The 22381-nt window shown below is 35.4% G+C and overlaps 2 long non-coding RNA genes across 2 annotated transcripts in view; both read left to right on the forward strand.

Moving 5' to 3' along the window:
• Positions 1 to 212: 212 nt before the first annotated feature.
• Positions 213 to 22381, forward strand: part of LOC125873944 (uncharacterized) — a 29545-nt gene continuing 7376 nt past the window's right edge. The window contains exon 1 of the long non-coding RNA XR_007447216.1: positions 213 to 269. This is a non-coding gene — a long non-coding RNA (uncharacterized LOC125873944). The remainder of the gene's footprint in view (positions 270 to 22381) is intronic.
• Positions 13062 to 19454, forward strand: LOC125873964 (uncharacterized). The gene is made up of 3 exons (XR_007447221.1): positions 13062 to 13166; positions 14628 to 14856; positions 18688 to 19454. It is a non-coding gene; the product is annotated as an uncharacterized LOC125873964 (long non-coding RNA).

A 22381-nucleotide genomic window follows, 5' to 3' on the forward strand; every position in this document is an offset into this window, starting at 1 on the left:
TAAATATATTAGTTTTCCACTTTCTTATAACCCATACACTTAAGAAAGGATTTGATTAAGGACACGACCTAGATACTTTCTAACAATTCCTTATCGCTCCCAGATATGGACTCCAAGATAAACCTTTAGAGGTCCCTTCAGGGCATCTAAACTCCTCTCCGGTGGTAAACTGGAAGACTGTACTCCTTAACAAAGACGGAGGAGGAGGGGGGGGGGATTTGAAATTTGAGATTGCAAAATGAAAGTCTTCTGAAGAAGTCGTTGTGGAGGTACATTGAGGAGGGAAATGCTTTCGGGAAAGAGGTGATTAAAGCTGAGTATGGTGAGCTAACCCATGGTGTACAGAGAACACAGTTGAACCATACGGGGTGTGGGAGTAGGGAGAACAATCACAAGTTTGTGGCCTCAAATGAAGGCAGACTTTTATATCAAAGTGGGAAATGACAGTTAAACAAGATTCTGGAAGGATTTCTGGATAGAACAAATCCCTCTTAGGAATCTCTTCCAAATTTGTGTGAATCCTGATGCTAATGTAGTTGCCTGTTGGGCCAGAGCAGGGATGGGATTTATCCTTCAGAAGACTTGTAAATGATTGGGAGGTGGAAAGGGTTGTAGAGTTACTAGGGAAGATAGGTGGAATGAGTATGGATACAATTTCCACAGACAAGATGCTGTGGAAGCATTAAAAAAAGTGATCTTTATTCAGTTAGCAGTGTCTACGGAAGAGGTCTCCAGCTGATAGCTGGGGATCCAAAACATCTCTGGAACTATTTCTGGAGTGGGGACATTCCTACAAAAGTGAAATGTCTCACTTGGCTAGTAATTTACTAAGCAAATCTAGAATTTGTTTCTCAGCATCTCTAGTCTGAACTGGACAATGCCCATTGTTATCAAAGGCGAAAAGCGCAAAAAAGCTCTAAGGTCTGTTAGGGCTTTAAGCACAAATAAAACATGGGCTTTATTGAAAAAAGGCGCAAAGGAAGAAAAAAAATACAAATATATATGTTTAGTCCAAGTCTAATAATTATAAACATGAATGACAAATATATGACCAAAGAAATTGAAAAAAAATTATGATAAAGTAAAATATCAATTGCTTAGTGTTAGTTCTTTAGAAGAGGTTCATTGGCAAGGAAAAGTTTGCCTTAGAACCTTGATGACGACACTAAAGCGCACATAAAGCGAGGGGAAGCGCACAATACGCTTCCGGGCGTAAGCGCGCCTTTGACTACAGTGACAATGCAAGAACATACTTTAGAGTTGTTAGCGAGCTGGGTTAGGAGAGGAGGCAGCAAGAGTCAAAAGAGATGATGGAGGTTAAGTCCATCATGTATATATAAGTGAAATTTTTTTACCATTTGTTTCTTCCATTTGCATGCATTTGTCTGGGGATGATCCTGCTGAACCTAAGCTTGATATGTTAATCATTTCCTCTTCAAGACAAGCTGAAGAGCCATCCTGTCCAGAAACCTCTTCGCCAACTTCCAGCTTCATCTCAGAAGGTAACTCTGTGCTTGCATGTTTGGGAAGATAGTCATCTAGTGTCTCTTTAGTTCGCCATCTTAATCCACATGCATTGCAGAGCACTGGTTTTGCAGTTGGTCCAGGTCTCCACAGGGGGGTTTCTGTTTGAGTTCACAATTAATTAGCATTTAAATGGGACAAAATATGAATAAAATCTTACAGGTTACTTATCTCAGAAACTAAAGCACATTGATCATTGACAATTAAGATTTTCTGTAAAAGGTTTAGAATGTACTGCACAAGAACAAAAGCGTCACAAAACTAGAGTACGTATAGTGGGGAATATCTTTAGCAAAACAGGAGGAAATATCTTTCTGTGAAACATATATAGACTTTTAGATGTGTCAACTGCTTTTATACACACATTTTCATCACCATTTTATGGCACCATACAGCATAGTTGAATGATCTTGATGGTGGAAAGATTGAAAAGGATTTGCTTGTTGTGTTAATGAACCATGCAAAATAGTTAACCTCTTGGCAGACTGCATTTCTTTGCATGATATTTTAAGGAGGAGCGCTATCAACTAATCTGACAGTGGTTAACTGTATAATATTCAACAGGGACTATCTTTTTCTCTAGAGCTCAACACCCCCCACACCCCCCGCACCCCCACCAAGCGGATCACCCATTATTCTCCTGCACTGCAAGCTACTTGCCTGACCTCTCACCACCACCGGCGACCAGGTACAAAATCCCCCTGCCCTCTTTCTTTCTCCCTTTCTCTGTTTTTTTTAGTTTCACTGCCACCACCGGTCAGCAAGAATCCAGCGACCCCATCCTGATGACTGATGACTGACAGACCAAGGAGTATATCGGAGCTCGCTGGATTTCGGAAAATCCGTCCATAGTATTTTTTATCCCCATCAACTCCTAGGTTTGATCCACCACACCTTTTATATCTTTTCCTGTCTTATCTAGTCCTGATTTTTCCTTGAGAGATTGTTCAGACCCTTATTGTTGCTTGATTGTTAACTGATTTCCTTAAATCTGATATGATTGTTTATGAATATTACTACATTTTCTTGGTTCCTACTTTGAATTGGTATCTTTGCTGTTTCTTTTTTTATTTTGTTCATTGTATTGTGTGAGTTGCCCCACTTGATTATTCTATAACTTGCATTAGTGGCTTCAATAGGTGGTAGTTAAAAGTCATGCCAATGATTTAGGGTGAGGGCAAGGGTGGTAAGGGTACCAAGGGAACTCCTACGTTGTGAGTTCTGTCTTGGAACATAGGGATATTGGCGAGGAAGTCAATAGAGTTGGTGATTATAAGAAAGAGAAGGAGGATCAATAGACCTTGTGTTTAGGACACCTAATGGGTAGGAACTAAGACTAGGGATATAGGCGGGCTCAAGTTAAGGTACTCAGGAAGTTTGAGGATTAGAAATGGAATAGGTATTATAGTCTATGTTGCTCTGATTTTTCAAAAATGTCAAGAGGTACCATGTCGGATACTCCAAAAGTAATGCCTTTTGGAGAATTCGACACGGGTGCGGCAACAATTTCAGAGAGTCCAAGCAACACAGATTTTAGAGGAAGAGCCTAATGTATCGTATAAATGAAGTCACCAACATGAACTTGCTAGCTGCTATACATGATGGAGAATTTGGCAGTCTGCCAACAATTTACTTGGGACTACCTCTGGGGGCTAAATCTAAATCTATACAAATATGGGATAGAATGATAAAGAAGTGTGAAAAAAGCTAGCCAGGTGGCAAACTCAATACCTCTCCTTAGAGGAAGACCGACTCTCATTAATTCAGTCCTTGATGCTTTACCAACTTTTATGATGCCTTTATTTCCCATCCCACCAGGGGTTATCAAAAGGTTGGACAACATTAGGAGAGAGTTTTTGTTGCAGGGAAACAAAGAAAAGAAAGGGTACCACCTGGTATAATAGAAATCTGTGATGTCTGCTAAGAAGATCGGGGGCTTGGGATAAAAAATCTGAAATTTCAAAGCAAAGCTATAAGACAGTTGTTGTGGAGCAGGGTCATTGGTGCCAAATATGAAGCAGAATACAGCAGGGTCTAAAATGTGCATCTATGCCAGCGATTGGGGACCAAATCTACAATTTATCCAAGATAACCTTAGTTCCTGTTAGACTAAGGTGAGCTGTTTTGAAAATCAATTAGCATTTGGCTCGAGAGGTGAGAAAATTCAAGTACACTATGCTTTATGTTTAACAGATCGGCAATTTAGGGAAATTTGGTTATTTACTGTTTCAGGCATGTGAGTCTTCACTGTTTATTTACTTATCATCAGGCACGTTAATTCTAAGCATCACTGAATCAATTATCCTGTAAAGCACGAGATTATTGATAAGCATAAAAGGTGGAATATAGGTGTTTAATAGAACTTACGCTCGATGCCACAATGGCAACATGGCCCTTGTTTACCCATAAAATCTGGTTCTGAATGATTCCAGTTCAAATCAGGTTGAATGTACTGCTGCTAACGTTAGAGTTGGATTTGCTTTCAAAATCTCAAAATGTCTGACTGAGGCGACGGATAAAATATATAGACAGATAAGAAATCAGTAGACTACAGCTGGTCATTTATTTATGGAAATAGATTAATCATGATAAAGGGTCATTAACTTTGATCTATTCTGTTTTCCCTTTTTTTTTTTTTTGATAACCGAGAAATACATCTGTGACCCGCCCTTTGGACCAATCATTGCCTTCTAAACTCGGTGGATAATGGGCCCGCCCCTCTACCCTTCTCCACTTAAATACCGGGCTTCGCTTTGCATGGTATGGGGCTTGAACCTGCGACCTAAGCCACAAATCCTCCACCTTTTGCCACTCGAGCTAGGCCTTGGGGGATCTGTTTTCCCTTTTGTGACAGCTCATCAATTTTGATTACTGTAATTTCTCAATTATTGACAATAGAACTCCAATGAGAGAAGTCTTAGATTCTCTATTAAAAAATGGGGGTGGGGATTTGGGGGAGAATGCTGGATTTGGTGAACCTTCATAATTTTAGGCCTTTAGTCAAGTGGTCAAGGCTTGTTAAGCAACGAATCTTAAGGCAAGGGAGCGTTAAATATTTTCAATATGATAATTGAAATATCTAAGAGTGAGGAAATAAGATAGTTGCCAAATAACCAAGTGAAAAGACAATTAGTCGCCAAAAACTTCCCAATTGACTGTTTGAACACACCTTAGTGAGCTTCCAAATCATGAATGTTCTCATGCTTTTTCTTGGCACTTTTATCTTCAATTTTAGAGGTCCTTATCTCAACTGTTAGTCCTGAAGACTCGACTTGCAATATTTTGGTAAGATGATATTGACTCATCTGAACAATATTTCCTTGTTCTTGAAATGCAGATAATCTATTACGGTCTTGGCAACCGTTTTATTGTTAAATGGACTCGGTTATGGATGATTCCTTTTCCAGGCCAGTCTCTGCTTCTGAGATGCAGCAGCGGCACTTATTTTTTCTATCTTACTATGCTTGTGTATTCATCTGCCACCATTGACAGAATTTCGTGTATCTAAGCAGATGGATTTTTCTTTATTTTATTCTTACTGACTTCCAATTCACAACCACTATCATGCCTCACTTCAAGCTAGTTGGGGACTCTATGAATCTTTATTATCTTGCTTCATTTAAGCTCATCATGCTTCATTTATCTTTATGATAATTGCTCTCAGATTATTTAATAATGGCTCTGTAGCATCTCTTTTAGTGTAGCTATTTTTAAATTAGGTTTTAGGCCTAACTCACACCCAAAAGCTAGCTCAAAGGGAGGAGGATTGCCCAAGCCTTATAAGGAGTCCACCCATCTCATAAACCACCAATGTGGGACTTTTGTCATTCTTTAACACCCCACCTCACGCCCAGTGCTTAGCATCTGGTGCATGGGCAATTTTGATTTTGGGGGCCCCAACATTGGGTGAGATGAGCCCCTGCTCTGATACCATGTTAAATTAGGTCTTAGACCTAACTCACACCCCAAACGCTAGCTCAAAGAGAAGAGAATTGCTCAAGTCTTATAAGGAGTCCACCCATCTCATAAACCACCGATGTGGGACTTTTGTCATTCTTTAACAGCTATTATTGGAAGGTGTAGTGTCTTATCGACTTGTCCTAATAACTTAGAAGGAGATCGAAGAGACTTTTTGTAGACTTATTTTTAAAATTTTTTTGGTTGAGCATACCTTATCCTGAGGCTGATATACCTATTTCTTCAATAATAAGATGTTCATCTCCATATACAGATGAAAATTCAATAGCAACAGCATTTTTTAGAACAATTTATTGACATACCCTTGATGTAGTATTCATATGATGTGGTGCGAGTCTATTATCACATGCATTTGCTTTTCCATCCTCATTTCCAGTAGTTTCATTTTGCATAGCCACATGATCTAGTACATTGTTCTTTCTCCTGAAACAAGTACAATGCAAGACATTACAGTTGTAATGTCAAGCATATGTAAGTCAAATTGCTGTTGTGATGTTACAAATTTAGTCTACCGTGGAGTCCACGCAAACTGACAAACTTGTAGGTAAGCATGCATGATAGACTTCGGAATTGACATATTAAATGCATCCAAAAAGCAGAATTGACGTGTCTAAAAATTCAATCCAATAAAACGGAAGAAACTATAAATATCCAGAACAAGATAAACTAGATGGTCTCAAAACACCCAGACTGTTGGGGAAATCTGTAAAGTTGGAACAGCGCAAATTGTATTTAGCCAACATTGCACTAGCTAGACAATAAGAGCTGGCTTCACATACCAACTTGAATGTTATGCATGCATCTAAAAATTCACTTATAGATGAATTTTATTTAGAAACATCCATTGAGCAAGAAACAGTATCTTCTTCCATTGCTAATTGAGGTGTCGAGCGTTCTATAGTAGTAGTTGGTGATACTAGCAGCATAGGTTCGTGACCAATCTCATTAGGAGGAACTGCCATTGCTGATAGAGGCGTCAAGCGTTCTGTAGTAGTAGTTGGTGATACTAGCAGCATAGTTCCAACACCAATCTCATTAGGAGGAATGTATTTGTTCCTTGCATAAATTAGAGTAACAGGTTCATCTCCGTCAGATATTATTTCAAAGTCTGGTGCCTGGAGATTGTTATCAAGTGTCCTCTGGAGTCTTTGAGCAGGTGACAAAATGCATTGTCTAAGCTTTGATCTCTTTCTTCTTGGGACACTGTCAGTATTCAAGTGAGGATCTTTGTCTGCTTCTCCAAAAAGAAGGTGAACGGTAGTGCACTACATAAAACAATAAGGTACTAATACAATAGATCTTTTTTTTGTGTATGTGGGAGTGGGGGGTGAACTGTTATAAAAAATTGTATGGTTAAATATATTCATTTTCCACTTTCTTATAACCCTTACGCTTAATAGAGAATTTGATTCAGGACACGGCCTAAATAATATCTTACAAATCCTTGTCGCTCCCAGACATGGACTCCAAGATAAACCTTTGGAGGTCCCTTCAGGGCATCTGAACTCCTCTCCGGTGGTAAACTGGAAGACTGTACTTAACAAAGACTGGGGGAGGAGGGGGGGGGGAATTAGAAATTTGAGATTGCAAAATGTAAGTCTTCTGAAGAAGTCGATGTGGAGGTACATTGAGGAGAGAAATGCTTTCTTGAAAGAGGTGATTAAAGCTGAGTGTTTGGTGAGCTAACCCAATGGTGTACAGATAACACAGTTGAACCTTACGGGGTGTGGGACTATGGAGAACAATCAGAAGTTTGTGGCCTCAAATGAAGGCAGACTTATATATCAAAGTGGAAATGACAGTAAAACAAGATTCTGGAAGGATTTCTGGATAGAACAATTCCCTCTTAGGAATCTTTTCCAAATTTGTGTGAGTCTTGATGCTAATGTAGGGGACTGTTGGGCCAGAACAGGGATGAGATTTAGCCTTTAGAAGACTTGTAAATGATTGGGATGTGGAAAGGGTTGTAGAGTTACTAGGGAAGATTGGTGGAATGAGTATGGATACAATTTCCACAGACAAGATGTTGTGGAATCATTAAAAAAAGTGGTCTTTATTCAGTTAGCAGTGTCTACAGAAGAGGTCTCCAGCTGATAGCTGGGGATCCAAAACATCTCTGGAACTATTTCTGGAATGGGGACATTCCTACAAAAGTGACATGTCTCACTTGGCTAGTGATAAAGAGGGCATGTTTAACACAGGAAGTACTACAGAAGAAGGGCAGACAGCCGGTCCCTAGGTGCTTTTATGCAATTTGACAAGAGAAACTGACAGCCACCTGTTCTTGCATTGTAATTTACTAAGCAAATCCAGAATTTGTTCTCAGCATCTCTAGTCTTAACTGGATAATGCCCATTGTTATCAAAGGCGAAAAGCGCAAAAATATTTCCTTGTTCTTGAAATGCAGATAATCTATTACGGTATTGGCAATCGTGTTGTTGTTTAATGGACTCAGTTATGGATGTTTCCTTTTCCAGTCCAGTCCCTGCTACTGAGATGCAGCAGCGGCACTTATTTTTTGTATCTTACTATGCTTGCGCATTTATCTGTCGCCATTGACAGAATTTCGTGTATCTAAGCAGATGGATTTTTCTTTGTGTCATTCTTACTGACTTCCAGTGAACAACCACTATCACGCCTCACTTCAAGCTAGTTGGGGCAACTCTATGAATCTTTATTATCTTGCTTCATTTAAGCTCATCATGATTCGTATTCAAGATTACTAATATATTACACATGCATAATATATAAAATATCACTGGCTTTATGTACTCTGTTATCTACTTCTCTGTGATGCCAAAAATGTGTTTTGAGCTGGGAAGAGCAGAAGAATGCTGATTTTAGTGGTGTGCATATTCTTCTTGTATCCATCTAGTTGCATGAGGCTTTAGTTTTTTTTTCTTTTCGTTTCGATACTCTTGCATTATTGGATATTGAATTTGGTTATAAACTTGACTACTGCTAAGAGGAAATGTGTGACACATGGTTCCTAAGATACTTTATTTTTGTAGTTCTTAATGATTTTGCAATGTTAGCGTTTAATCTAAAAACTATGAAGCATTATATCAAAGAATCTCAGTGGCTGTTTCTTATCAACAGATATGAGTTTGCTCTTGTTTCCCTAGTATGTTATTGGGAAAATCCTATCTAAAGATGCTTCATTTTAGAAAGCATATACTTGGCTCCTTGCCAGATCTCTCTTTTTAACTGCCTATCCAACATGACTTGGAAACAGGAGGGAGTCCTTTGCCCCGATTTAATCTAAAAACGTTTGAATATACTAGATAAGATTGTGTTTGACAAATTGATACTAGTAATAATGGTATTTCCCTTGCTTGCTGGTTTACTCAACTGTGAAGTAGGTACAGTATATTAGAAACAGGAGGGAGTCCTTTGGCCCGATTACATGGATGTATATGTTCTAACAGTCAATGATGTCTCAGTGTGTTGCTTTAAGCTTATGTTGGTTGTTTTTCACTGTTCCCATCTCTAGTGAAAATCAATCTTGATTCAATCAGCTTAACCTAGTGGAAACAGTATTTATTGCACTTGTGGATTGTGATGTTCAGTTCATATGTCAAACTTGTTCAAAGTAGTGCATTATTGATATGCTGTTTTTAAGGTTTTCACACACACTCACACATCATGTTTTCAAAGCTACTGGAGTATGTTTGAAGCTTATTAATGACTAAATGGTGAGCTTCATTGTCTGTCTTCAGCTGCAGGTCCAACACAGATGTTCTGGCTTAGCCTCTGCCTCTTTGTGATGATTTAACTTGCTGGGTTCTCAGAAATCTAATGGTCAACCTGAAAAACAAAGTGATCATACCCATAGTGTATGAAATATGAGCGAGTTGGGTTGTGTTTCGGTTTTTGTTTGACCCATTTTCAACTCATTTGCCGTCTCCACTAATATCTTACGGGGAAGAGACGTATTTAGTTTTTATGTCACGATAAAATTATCTTACATGAGCAAATTAATGATCAATGCATAATGGCATATTGATTCTTGAAAGAAACATCAAGTAAGTTGAATATTGGTCACTAAAACAAGACAAGCAAGGCATCCTTGTTGTCTATTGAGTAACTTTGTTCACCAAAATTAAGCATGTGATTATATCGTGTGATCTTATTAGGACAATTTATTATGTACTTGCTTTGGTTCAAGAATGGTAATTGCTTTGACTATAAATTTCCTTTTTTTGTTGGCAATGGTTGACCAAATAGTACCTTTCAATCTTCAATTAGTTGATTTTAACAAATAAGGTAATAGTTTTAATGGTCTAGTGTCCAATTATAAAATAAAAGTCTTGCTTCTGAATATCTTTATATTGTTGTTGATGTGATTTCTTTATTATTTATTATTCACTGTCCAAAAATGTATTGCTTTATTAAATCAAAATTGCACGATAGTAATGTAAAATAAAAAGTTGTCTAAATATGGTTGTTGAATTTAAAATTCCATAAATTTATTAATAACTTTTTTCCCAAAATTATCCCTGTCTAATAAAGTATTGAACAAATGTTGAATAAAATAACTCATTTTATTAATGAGAATCTGGTCAAACCTTTTAAAAATTACCTAAAATGGACTGGAGGGCAATTTATGAATGCTAAACTAAATAATTTCCAAGTATATGAGGGGTCAATTTTTTTTAGAATAGAATAAAAGGAATGGAAAAAGGTCAAAACGATGCTTAAATTATTCGAAATAGCTTAAATATATCCTTAAATTATATTTCGGCTAAAACATACCCTTCCCGTCAAACTATTGGACAATGTTACCCTTCTAGTTAACGGAAGTATCCAAGTGTGTGTTAAATGCCACATGGATGTCACACGTGCACGTTAAACAGATCCCAGCTCCACATAGACGACTACGAAAAAGGGTCAAAACTACGTTTAAACTATTCTAAATAGCTTAAATATACCCTTAAACTGTATTTCGGCTCAAAAATGTCCTTTCCGTCTAACTATTGGACCACGCTTGCCCTTCTGTTTAACAAAAACATCCATGTGTGGTGCTAAAATGTCACATGGTCTCCACATGTGCATGCCAAACACACCCCACCTCCACATAGACGATTTAAAGCTCTAATTTCACTCTTTTCCCCCTCATTTATCATTTAATCTCAAACATGTTAACCTTCAATTCCTTGTTTAATAAGCTAGTACTCCAAGAAATTTGGCAAACAAACGTTGAAATTGTAGGAGATAATCTTCAACAATGCCTCTGATTGAAGAAAATGAAGACATAAACTAAGAAATGAAAAATGGAGAACAAGAGATCTCTTTTTTGAAATGATTCAGGTCGGGTTGGTTTGAAGAAATCAATTTAAATTAGATTTAATTAAAAGAGTGAGTATCATGCGTGTGTTCACAGTAGAGAAAATCGTCAAAATGTTCATTTACATATATATTCAATACTTTTGTGGGACAATAGGACGTCCTCAAAGTTAAGTTGTCTTTATGAAAATCCGGAATACTTTAGTGGTGACTTGGACTTTATGTAATAATTGAGAAAAAAACTTATTTTTTAATTAATCGTATATGAGAAGGATATTAGCTTAAACCGTAAGTTGGATACAAATTTGTCAATAATAATTAATAAAAACCTGTGTGACAAGTTGAGATGTCATTGTTCATTGACAACTAATTTGTTTACATGCCAAAGAATCATTTATATCTAATCTTCGCATTTTCTTGCTTATAAATAGCACTATCCCTCGACATATCTTATTTGACTAATTTTGTATTGCAACAACCAACAAGTGCTTAGTAAACCGACACCTCATATTTGGACTCTCTGTCTTTTTTATTTCTTTTCTCTTTTCAACATAAGCTACGAAAGGTCATGAAAAAAGTTGTTCTGTTTGTCATATTTGCGATGATACGTGGCTCAAGCACAAGGCCAAACGTCATGGACCAAGAGGGTTGACATAGACAAAAAGTGGTAACAACTCTTTAATTCTACTTGTCACACATACTTTTATCAATTATTATCGTCAAAAAACACCAACAAATAGGCCATATAATTTGCAAAGATTTAATAATTAATATCTTTTTATTTTACATTTAAAATTATTTATAAACTTGAATTTGGACGATTTTACTTTTTATTTTTGCTATGTTTGATTATTTTTTAATGGAGATGGAGTACTATGGTGCTACAAGAATAATTGTAATATTCAAAATTGTAATAACTACATGGGTATCGATTTGCCCTTCTCCTTAGATTTCCTCTATTTTATATTTAATTATTTTTGTTTATTTTTTCTTAATATCATGTATTTAGAAATTACTTATAAAAAAATTTGGTTAATTTTCAAAATTTCGATTATGCGGAATAAATTGGGACTAAGAGAGTAACATAATTTATTTGAAAATTACGTTAAAATTACTATAAATCTCAATAATTAATGACTTAAAATATTTTTAAAAATATAATAAAAAATTGATTATCTTTTGAAATTTCACCTATGTCACATAAACTGAGACAAAAGGGATAATATATATTATTTAAAAATTATATTAACTAAGAAATATAAAGTATGTGTCTTTTTAAAAAAACATATTAAAAAATTGATTGACTCTCCAAATTTCACGTGTAACATAAATCACAATAATTAACAATTTAAAATATTGATAAACTCTCTAAATATTACATGTGCCACATATATTATTTGAAAAGTACATTGAAAATATTGTATAAATAATTAACAATAAAACAACATTTTAAAATTTAATTGACGTTCTTAATTCTATTTGTGTTACATAAGTTAAAATAAATAAAATAATATATATTGGATCCAAACTTGCCTTAATTTTTGTTTCTAATTTATTAATAATTGAGAAAAAAAGTGTTTTTTAATTAATCATATATGAGAAGGATATTAGCTTAAACATTAAGCTGGAAAGGATATTAGCTTAAACACTAAGAAAACATGCTTACGATTTAATATATGCGTAGACATTATGCAACATTTCTTCTTCTTCTTCTCTATATAAACGTGTTTTTTAATTAATTGTATATGAGAAGAATATTAACTTAAACAGTAAGAAAAATACGTTTACGGTTTAATACATGCGTAGACATTATGCAACCTTTTTCTTATTCTCTCTATATATACCACCATTCCAAAACATTGACAATCAAAAGGGGGCTCCTCTTCTTCTTCTTTGTTTTGTCTGTCGTCGATATTCACCGCTACAAGTGCCACATATATTATTTGAAAAATATTATATAAATAATTAACAATAAAAATATTTAAGAAATTAGTTGACTCTCCTAATTCTATTTATATTATTTGAAAAATATTATATAAATAATTAACAATAAAAATATTTAAAAAATTAGTTGACTCTCCTAATTCTATTTATATTGTATAAATTAAAAATTAAAATAATAAGCCTGAATTTTTGTATCTAGTTTATTTTAAGTAATAATTGAGGAAAAAAAGCATGTCTTTTAATTAGTTGTATATTAGCTTAAATAGCAAGCTGAAAAGGATATTAGCTTAAGCAACAACCTAAACAGGTTAAGAAAGATTATGCAACCTTTCTTCTTCTCTATATACATACCACCATTCCAAAACATTGACAAGCAAAAGGGTCCTTCTTCTTTGTTTTGTCTGTCTGTCTGTCGTCGATATTCACGGCTACAAGTGAGTAAAATTTCATTCTTTAGGGCTTTTGAAGCATTGTGTCCTGTGTTTATGAGTTTTTGTAAATTTTCTTGATAGTTTATGTGGTCGGTACAATCTCCATACCATGGCATTCGCCACTTTCTTGCGTTCTTGAATTCAGAAAACTGAATCTGGGAATGTTGCTCTCTTATTCTTCCTTTTTCTTGGTTCCCCTTTAATTTACCCTTTTCCAAATCCATTATATATCTGTTTCTATATATTGTAATCCCAAGATAAGGGTTCTTGGTATTAATTAGTACACATAGTCTACATTACTACATAAGCATATGAATTAATTTAGTTGAAATCAGGTTCAACAATCCATGTAACGCGGATCCAAGAAAAGAGGCATGACGTAGATTAACACTACTATAAGAAAAGAAAAGAAAAAAAGATTGAGACCTGGGGGCGGTTCTTGATACCAAGAATTTGTTTTCATACACTCTTAACAACAATTTCCAACTTTCTTGCATATTCTTCAAAACTTAATTTTGTTTCTAGCTTGATTTTGGTGCATTACTATGTCTCCGCAGAAAGACCACATAGGCTATTGCATGGGAAATAGGGAATAACCTACACACACTCTTTGAATATGTTTTTCCCAATGATTTCTTTGCCAAATGGATTAATTGTAGCATTCTTTCTCGCCTGTGGTCAAGGTGAGGATTGACATTTATAGATGCTACACTTACTACTGCCAATTTCATGAAAGAAGAGATATCATATTTACTTTTCTAGAGAAGCAAGGTGGCTTTGGAATTGGTCGAAAAGCTAAATATGCTCCTTGTGGAAGTAGCTATGCTTCTTGAGTGTACTCTTCTAAAAAAATGTTAGTAATAACTGCAGTACATCAGTGGGATTTCTTATGGTGGGTAGTGTTATTGCTTACAATTTCTAGAACCGTTCTTGTGCCAGGTATTCATGCTTGTAGTTATCTTTAATTAGTGATTAGAAAATCAATTCAATCTGCTTTCCTAACTGCAGTACCATGAGACTTTAGTGCAGCAACAAATGCTACATCTGGTCAAACACAAAACGTATCTATGGGCTCCTCCACTTTACCTTGGAAAGAAATATGACTTTATTAGTGTGGCCAATGAACGTCTAGTGTGGTCCAGGGATGTCAATGTCTCAGATTCCTCCATACTTGGATATCCAAGAGCTCCTGCATTTGTTGTTTCAAGCAACTCACACTTTGGCACCCCAAGACTTGACTCATACTCCTTTGGCCAACCAGAAGAATCCATGTTAGGGTGCAAAGGTTAACTTTATTGTCCATTTTCTCACGTATTGGAGCAGATTAATCAACGTTTTGAGGGAGAATTTTGCTCTGTATATTGATCTGAAAGCTTTTACTAAATACCACTAGGTACTATTTATTCCTACTTCATATTTTTTGATATCTTTAAGTGTTCAATCTTGATCAAATTTGCAAACCAGGAAAAGAAAGTACACACCACCCTTTCTCAAGAGCTCTGGTTTTGGAAAGTCAGCATTTGGCATTAATCAGAAAGGAAGTAGAATAACATCATATATTGCAACTCTAGAGAACGATATCACAGGACCCGGTGGTGGAAAAATTCAATCCATTTGTGGAATATAATGCAGACTTATAAAGATAAAAGCCAGGAGGAGTTGAGGTTTAAGGACTACTAGTTAGGTGATAAAGGTATCCTTAATTTGTTCTCTTCTGTAATATATATGTTCTATATTCATCTGAAATCCTTGTTGAACTTTTATTAAATACTACCAAGTACTATTTGTTCCTACTTCATATTTTTCCATATATATTCTTGAGAACATACTTTTCAATTTCTCCACTTTCTTGCATTCTTGAATCCGGAAAATTGAATCTGGGAATGTTGCTCTCTTTTTTCTTACTTTTTCTTGGTTCCCCTTTCTTTGTGATTAGTTCTTGTTAGTTGATATACTGTTTATGCCGTTTAGGTAGATGTAACTTCGTCAAGTTTCTTGCCTTTGTCAAGTAGGTTTATTCAAATTAATTTCAGTATAAGATATAAACATCAATATAGTTGTCCAAGTTCCAAACAAACTCTTCAAAGTATCAGACATGATTATGTTTTTATAGCTGCACTTTTATTGTTAAACTCATACTGTTTATGTTTAACGTGGAAGCAAAAGTTGTAGGCTATTATGAAAATTTCTACTGTTGTTGGTTGCAAGTTTCTAATAACCCTGCTACGATCAGACGAAAATCTTCATTGATAATTCACCATTCATCTCTAAGTCAGCATATGTTGCCACCAAAATATAAACCTACAAGTGATATACCAAAGGTGAGAAGTTGGATTTTATGTGAGACTTGTTTAGTAGTTTGTGGCATGCTTTGGTTGATGGACCAAAAGTCTAAGATAAACAGAGATCATATGCAAAGATTGCAAGTACGGGTATCCTTTTGGTGAAATAATACAGCACAAAGTCCATATTTTCCTCTAATCCAAGTAAAACACTGGAAAATTTAACAGGACTATAAAATTTGTTTATGTAGTTCTCTTTTTCATGGATGAAGAAAATGCTTCTGGCTAACTAAGGACAGAAGTCATCATCATTCCAAGGGACTGGGAAATTTTCTAAAATTTTCCCTTATACCAACACTGTTGAAGTTTGAGGTGGGAATTCACTCAGGGTTCGAGGTGGGAATATTCCCTTCTACCACACGGTTCATTTTTTTGGTTTATTTTATCAAACAGGGATCAGGAATTTCATTTTTTTGTAACTAAAAACTGTGGAACCTAGATTTTGCAAAATCAAAACCAGTAGCGAATATGAATTACCAGAAACTGAATTGTTTTGGATCACTGGTCTTGTATTTGAATGCAGGAACCTGTAACCGGTGTTCTGACATTCCATGAGTGGTGCTCATCTCCTCTGCTAACAACAACAACAACAAACCCAATGTAGTCCCATAAGCGGGGTCTAGGATAGAGTGTTCACAGACCCCTACCTCGTAGAGGTAGAGAGGCTATTTCAGCAAGATCCTCAGCTCAAGTAATGCATATCAAAGTAGTTAAAAATTCTGTCTTTTCTACTTTTGTATGATATTGTACCAGCTAAAAACATCTAAAGAACAATGGAACACTCTAGAGTTCTAGAAGATAAGGGTAGGATAAATCTTGAAGGTGTAGAAAATAACTAATTTGGCCTTTACTAGCATTCCTAAAATTTATTTAAAAGTGCTTTCAGATTACGGCTTTCTAGTTATGTTGAGAAGTCTATAGGAAGCTTACTTGAGATTTGGTGCTCTGTTAACCACGTTGCCTTTTATACAGGGGAACAAGAAGAAATTGTGTGGAGAGTATTTTCGAAGTATTTCCAAATAGAATATGTTGGTATTTTATCTTGACCTATAGGTTATTGACATCTTAATGTATATGTTTCTATGTGTCTATTTATTGTAATAGGATAACTGTTATTGCACTTTCTGACATATTGTGACTTGATCGTAGGTATGAATTTAGCAAAGAAATTATTGAATGCCATGGTATGGCTTATGATATCTATAGACATCTCTTCTTAGTTCTATGGGGAAATTTCCCTGTCACGAGAATAAAATGACTAAAAATTGTATTGCCTGAGTCACTCGGCTACTAAAACTGGATCCCATCATATTTAGTTGCTCAAGTCATGTGATATTTATTTTTAATATAGTTTGAAGTTTTTCAAGAATAAAAACTGGCACACCATCTTTTCGACTTGCTGTAAGCTGAAATTGTAAACGGAGATATAAGTAAATGGAACAAAGAGGTGTTTGGGAGGGTGAAAGTTTAAAATAAGAGAGCTAATAAATGAGGTGGGGGAGATTGAGCATGTGGAAGGGATGAGGGTGTAAGAAGAAAGGGAGAAGGTCAGATATGAGTAGGCAAAGGGGGAGCTTGCGGCTCTAGCGGCATTGTGGTTGAAAGAGGGGGAATTCTAACAAAAAATTCTTTCATAGGGTAGCCATAGCAAATAGGAAGAGAAACTTTATCGTCTTTATAGGTGCGTGAGGGGGAGGCGGAAGTGGAGGAGGCCATTGTATGGTTTTATGAACATTCGTTCAAGGAAGATATCAGGTGGAGACGAAAATTCTGGGGGGCGCTAGTATTTAACCTAATAGGGGAGGGGGTGAGGGAGTGGTTGGAAAGGGCTGTAGAAGAAGAAGAGGTGAGGGATAGTTGTCTGGGTGACAAGACTCCGAGTCCTGATGGATTCTCGTTTGCTCTTTTCCAACAAAGTTGGAGGATAGTCAAATGTGAGCTGTTGGTGACCATTGCAGAATTCAGAATTCAGGGGAGTACGAGAAAAGTCTTAATGCATCCTTTGTTACTAATGTGCCAAAGAAGGAAGGTGTGACAAGTATAAAGGACTATAGACCTATTAGTCCGGTAGGAAGCATTTACAAGATTCTATTTAAGGTGCTTTCTAATAAATTAAAAAGGTTCAGAAGTGCTTTCAAATTCACTGCCCTCTTTTTGGGTGGGCTGGGGTTGGGGGATGGATAGGAGGTGGGTGGGAAGAAGCTGTGCTCAAGATTCACTGAGTTTGGAACCTCGGGGATTTCTCCGGTTATAAAAAATTTACTTAATTGAAATGTGCTATGTCTGCATAAGTCTGTTGATACCGGTAGATATAGCAACACATGTCTTTCAAATATATGATATTTGTTTGATTTCAATTTTGTAGAGCTTTCTAGAAGTAGATTCATTAACCGAAACAAATTTAAGCAGAGATGTAGCTTAGGTTGTCGATAGCCGTTGTTGACCTCTAGGATATCCTTTTTTTGCTCCACACCGAGCTCTTCGAAAATATAGTTTCTGGCTGGACACCTCGAGCAAGTAATGTCAAGCAGTAATTAAATAAGGTACCTCAAGTAGTTATGAAATATGCAAGGATGTACCAAATCACAAAAGAGATTTAACATACACTATTACCTGACTTGCTTTTGAAATTCTCAATTTGAGTTCTAGACTGCAAAGAAGATTGTCGATGAGGAAACACTTGTATATTTGTATTTTCTTGTATATACCAAAAAAACAGAACAGAGGTGGCATGTCAATTCTTAGATAAAAGCCAAAGAGATGTTTGGAAGAAGAAGTTTCTTAAAATTAAGAAGTGTATTGTATCCATAGAAATAAATAAACTGATTGTTGAATTGTGTTTTCAACAGATCAAATTTTGTCTCTACCTCCGCGTGATGAGTCTATTAGTTGTTTACTACTTCGGGTGCTTTCCACATTTTCTATTTCAGTTTATTGGAATGAATGGAAACACCTCACAAACTGGATGATTAATAATGCAGCTGTTATCTTAACTAGAAGATTTTTTATTTAGTTTTCTGGCAGTTAGTACAAATGAAACTATTCATTTTGCTCATTTAGGATTTTAGATGCTGATCTTCCAGATGGACTCAGTTGTGCAGTTTCAAATATCAATATGTTTATACTCGAAGGATATAAATATAACCTCTTAATTACATTTTTTTTTTTGATGGATTGATAAGTTACCCAAGAGATTATGAGGAAAAGAGACAGAAGATGTGTTATTTGCAACAGATGCAAAGGAAGGAAACATAGATTCAGTTACTTGACGAAAAAGAAAAGAGCAATGAAGTGGAACAAACAAAAACATGGAGGAGTTACGGATAAATTGTTGGATTTTTCCTTATGATTGTAGTCTTTGTTGACATAACGGTAAGGTTACTTAAATAGAGTAGCAGGTACCGGTGCTTTGATTTGTCCTCATATTCTCTTAACTTTGAAATGCTTTTTACGATTCCTTTCTAGCACTAATTTCAAGTCTCTATGTTAGCACTATTTTTGGCTGTGGGGATTATCTGATTACTATTTTCTTTTATCAGGTTGAACAAGCATGGTTACCATGACTCATCGTGATACTTGCAATCATACTAAAACTTGTCATGTCAATTAGTTGTACATACTTTGGATAATATTGCACTATGAATGTACATGTTAAGAAAATACAACTAAATTATTGGAATCAAAGGGCTAGAAAATATATTAAGCTAAAGAGAACATCTTTTGTCACTTCAAGAAGTAATTAATTTGTGAGTAGTGATGAAAAGACAATGGTAGATTTCTTTTGATGATAAGGTTTTTACCATAACATGTATTCTTTGATGATAAGTTGGTTTTAGCTTGACTTTATTGCATTAAGTTGTAGCACATAAATGATGACTGGATGCGATGAAATGGGACAAAGTGAATTTGATATCACATGGAGGAATGTTGTCTCAATTGTGAGAAATGTTGAAAAAGAACATTATTGAATTGTTGTTGTCTCTACATTATTACATTGAGACCCTATTTATAGACACTAGAATACAATCATTTACCAAGTTGGATACTATTCCTATTCGTATTCATATTCCTATTCTAAATAGGATTGTATAAACCTATTCTTATTCTAATAGGATTGTATAAACCTATTCCTATTCTAATAGGATTGTATAAACCTATTCATGTTCTAACAGATCTGCAGTCTTTTATTTTTGTGCTCCTAATATTTTGTTGGGTGAGGATTTTAGAAAAATTCAGGCTATTATGTTGCTTTTAATAAATAAAAGAGCACTTGCTATAACAATTTAAGTTTTAGATGAGTTTTTTAATATGGTATTAGAGCGGACAAAGATTCAATATCTAAGTCTTACTGTCACCCATAATTAAATATATTCCATGTGCTTAGGAGCCCACATGTGAGGGGGTCGAACCCCTTTGACATTTCTTCATCTGAAAATAATTCTCGATGTGAAAACACAGAGTTAGGGAGATGCTCTTTGAATAGGAAAAAGAGTGGATCAAGACTTAATTTAAGGAAATAAAATTGCGCAATCACTAACGACTTAGCTTTTTGATGAAATAGCCATACATGTCAACGACAAAAGTAGATGTATCCTTCCTTGAGTTAATCCTGTCAATTGTGTTTTCATGATAGAAGTGAGGCTTGCATGTGAGCTCATACATTCGGAAAACATTTTAATGCAATGGAATAGAAGGACTTAAATGTTAGAAATAAGGTGTGACTGGAAGAGAGCAACATTGGAGTACAAAATTTGACTACTGCATGTAACATATAACTCCTAAAGCTTTTATATAAGTAGTATATAAATGTGGCACGGAGGGATGGTCTAGTGGTAAGGAACCTCCACCTTTATATATAACAAGAGGTTTGAGTCACTGATGGCGCAATGTGAGAAAAAGAGTCATTATTGGGCTCTTGGGTATGGGCAGTGGCGGATGTAGAGTGTGTCCTGGGGGGTCATCCAACCCCCCTCGGAAAAAAAATTACACTATATATATAAGATCAATTTTTTTGTGTATGTGTATATATTTAAAATTGAACCCCCTGAGCATATGTCAAATGAATAGCTCAATGGTTTATGGGGTTCAGGATTTTGCGTATGTGAGCTTTGGGTCACAGGTTCGATTCCAGGCAACAACATTTTTTTTATTTGAACCCCCTTAATAGAATTCTTGCCTCCGCCACTGGGTATGGGGTTAAGTTTACCTTATCAAAGAAATAGCACTATGAAGAAAAAAGAAAATAAATGGTACTACCTTCAGTCCATTTTAAATGTTGTTTTAGCCTTTCAAAGTTGGTATGAAATAAGTGTCATTTTAGGAAACCAAGATGACTTGATTGTTATTTTTTAAAATCATATGTTTTGCTGTTGATGTATAATGATTATTTTGACAAGTAAAAGGATTTTATATGGTGTGTGGAACAACAATATTAGTGAAAGTACATGTCCATTAGCTCCTTTCTATATCGTCTACTCTGGATGTAGATGTAACGTCACAAGCATACCTTGAAGCAAAAATACAGAAATAGGCTTGCCGATAAAGAAGGGAGGTTAAACCGAAGGCAACAAACCGTATTTTTTGACTTTGGAATCCTTAGTTGCAAGTTTTGTGTTAAGTTATCATGTTATGTTCCTTCCATCAAGATTCATTCTTGTACTTGAGTATATAGTAGAAAATCTTCACTCCATTTTTCTTTTTCTTTTTTGGCATAAAATTGTATCTCCCATCAATTGTACTTCCTTTTTGGCGAAATAATTAACTTTGTAGATTAAGCATCCTATGTTTCAAACAAAACTAAGAATACTGTGAGAAATATGGAAAAAGAATATTATTGAATTGTGTTGTTGTGTCTACATTATTACATTGAGATCCTATTTATAGACACTAGAATACAATCCTTTATCAAGTAGGATACTATTTACTATTCCTATTCCTATTTGTATTCCTATTCCTATTCTAAATAGGATTGTATAAATCTATTCCTATTCTAATAGGATTGTGTAAACCTATTCCTATTCTAATAGGAATGTATAAACCTATTCCTATTCTAACAAATACGTAAGTACAACCCATAAGCATCGTATATCGTCTACTGGGATGTAGTTGTAACGTCACAAGCATATACCCTGAAGCAAAAATACAGAAATAGGCTTGCCGATAAAGAATGCAAGTTAAACCAAAAGACAACAAGGTGTATTTTTTGACTTTGAAATCCTCAGTTGCAAGTTGTGTTAAGCTATCATGTTGTGTTCCTTCCATCAAGTTTCATTCTTGTACTTGAGTGTATTGTAGAAAATTTTCGCTCCACAATTTTTAAATTTCTTTTTTGGCATAAAATTGTATATTAAGAATCCTATGTTTCAAACAAAACTAAGAATACGAAAGTACAACCCATAAGTAGCCTTTTTCAGTTGTATGATGCTCCGGAGCCTAAGATATGCTTATCTGTTTCCTTTTTCAGCTATCATTACTTACATTGCTCTGCCACTGATCAAAAGAATGACAGATTCTAACATTTCACATTTTTTCCCACGTCCCATTTTCCTTTTCGAAGGAGTAATATCTTTCACTCTCTTTTGCCCCTTTCTTTTGTTTTAGTACTTCATGGCCTTCTATNGTACAATCCATAAGTAGCCTTTTTCAGTTGTATGATGCTCCGGAGCCTAAGATAAGCTTATCTGTTTCCTTTTTCAGCTATCATTACTTACATTGCTCTGCCACTGATCAAAAGAATGACAGATTCTAACATTTCACATTTTTTCCCACGTCCCATTTTCCTTTTCGAAGGAGTAATATCTTTCACTCTCTTTTGCCCCTTTCTTTTGTTTTAGTACTTCATGGCCTTCTATGAAGTTTTATGGTTGTGAATAGTTA

Source organism: Solanum stenotomum, chromosome 1, assembly GCF_019186545.1.
Source record: "Solanum stenotomum isolate F172 chromosome 1, ASM1918654v1, whole genome shotgun sequence".
NCBI classification, from domain to species: Eukaryota; Viridiplantae; Streptophyta; class Magnoliopsida; order Solanales; family Solanaceae; genus Solanum; species Solanum stenotomum.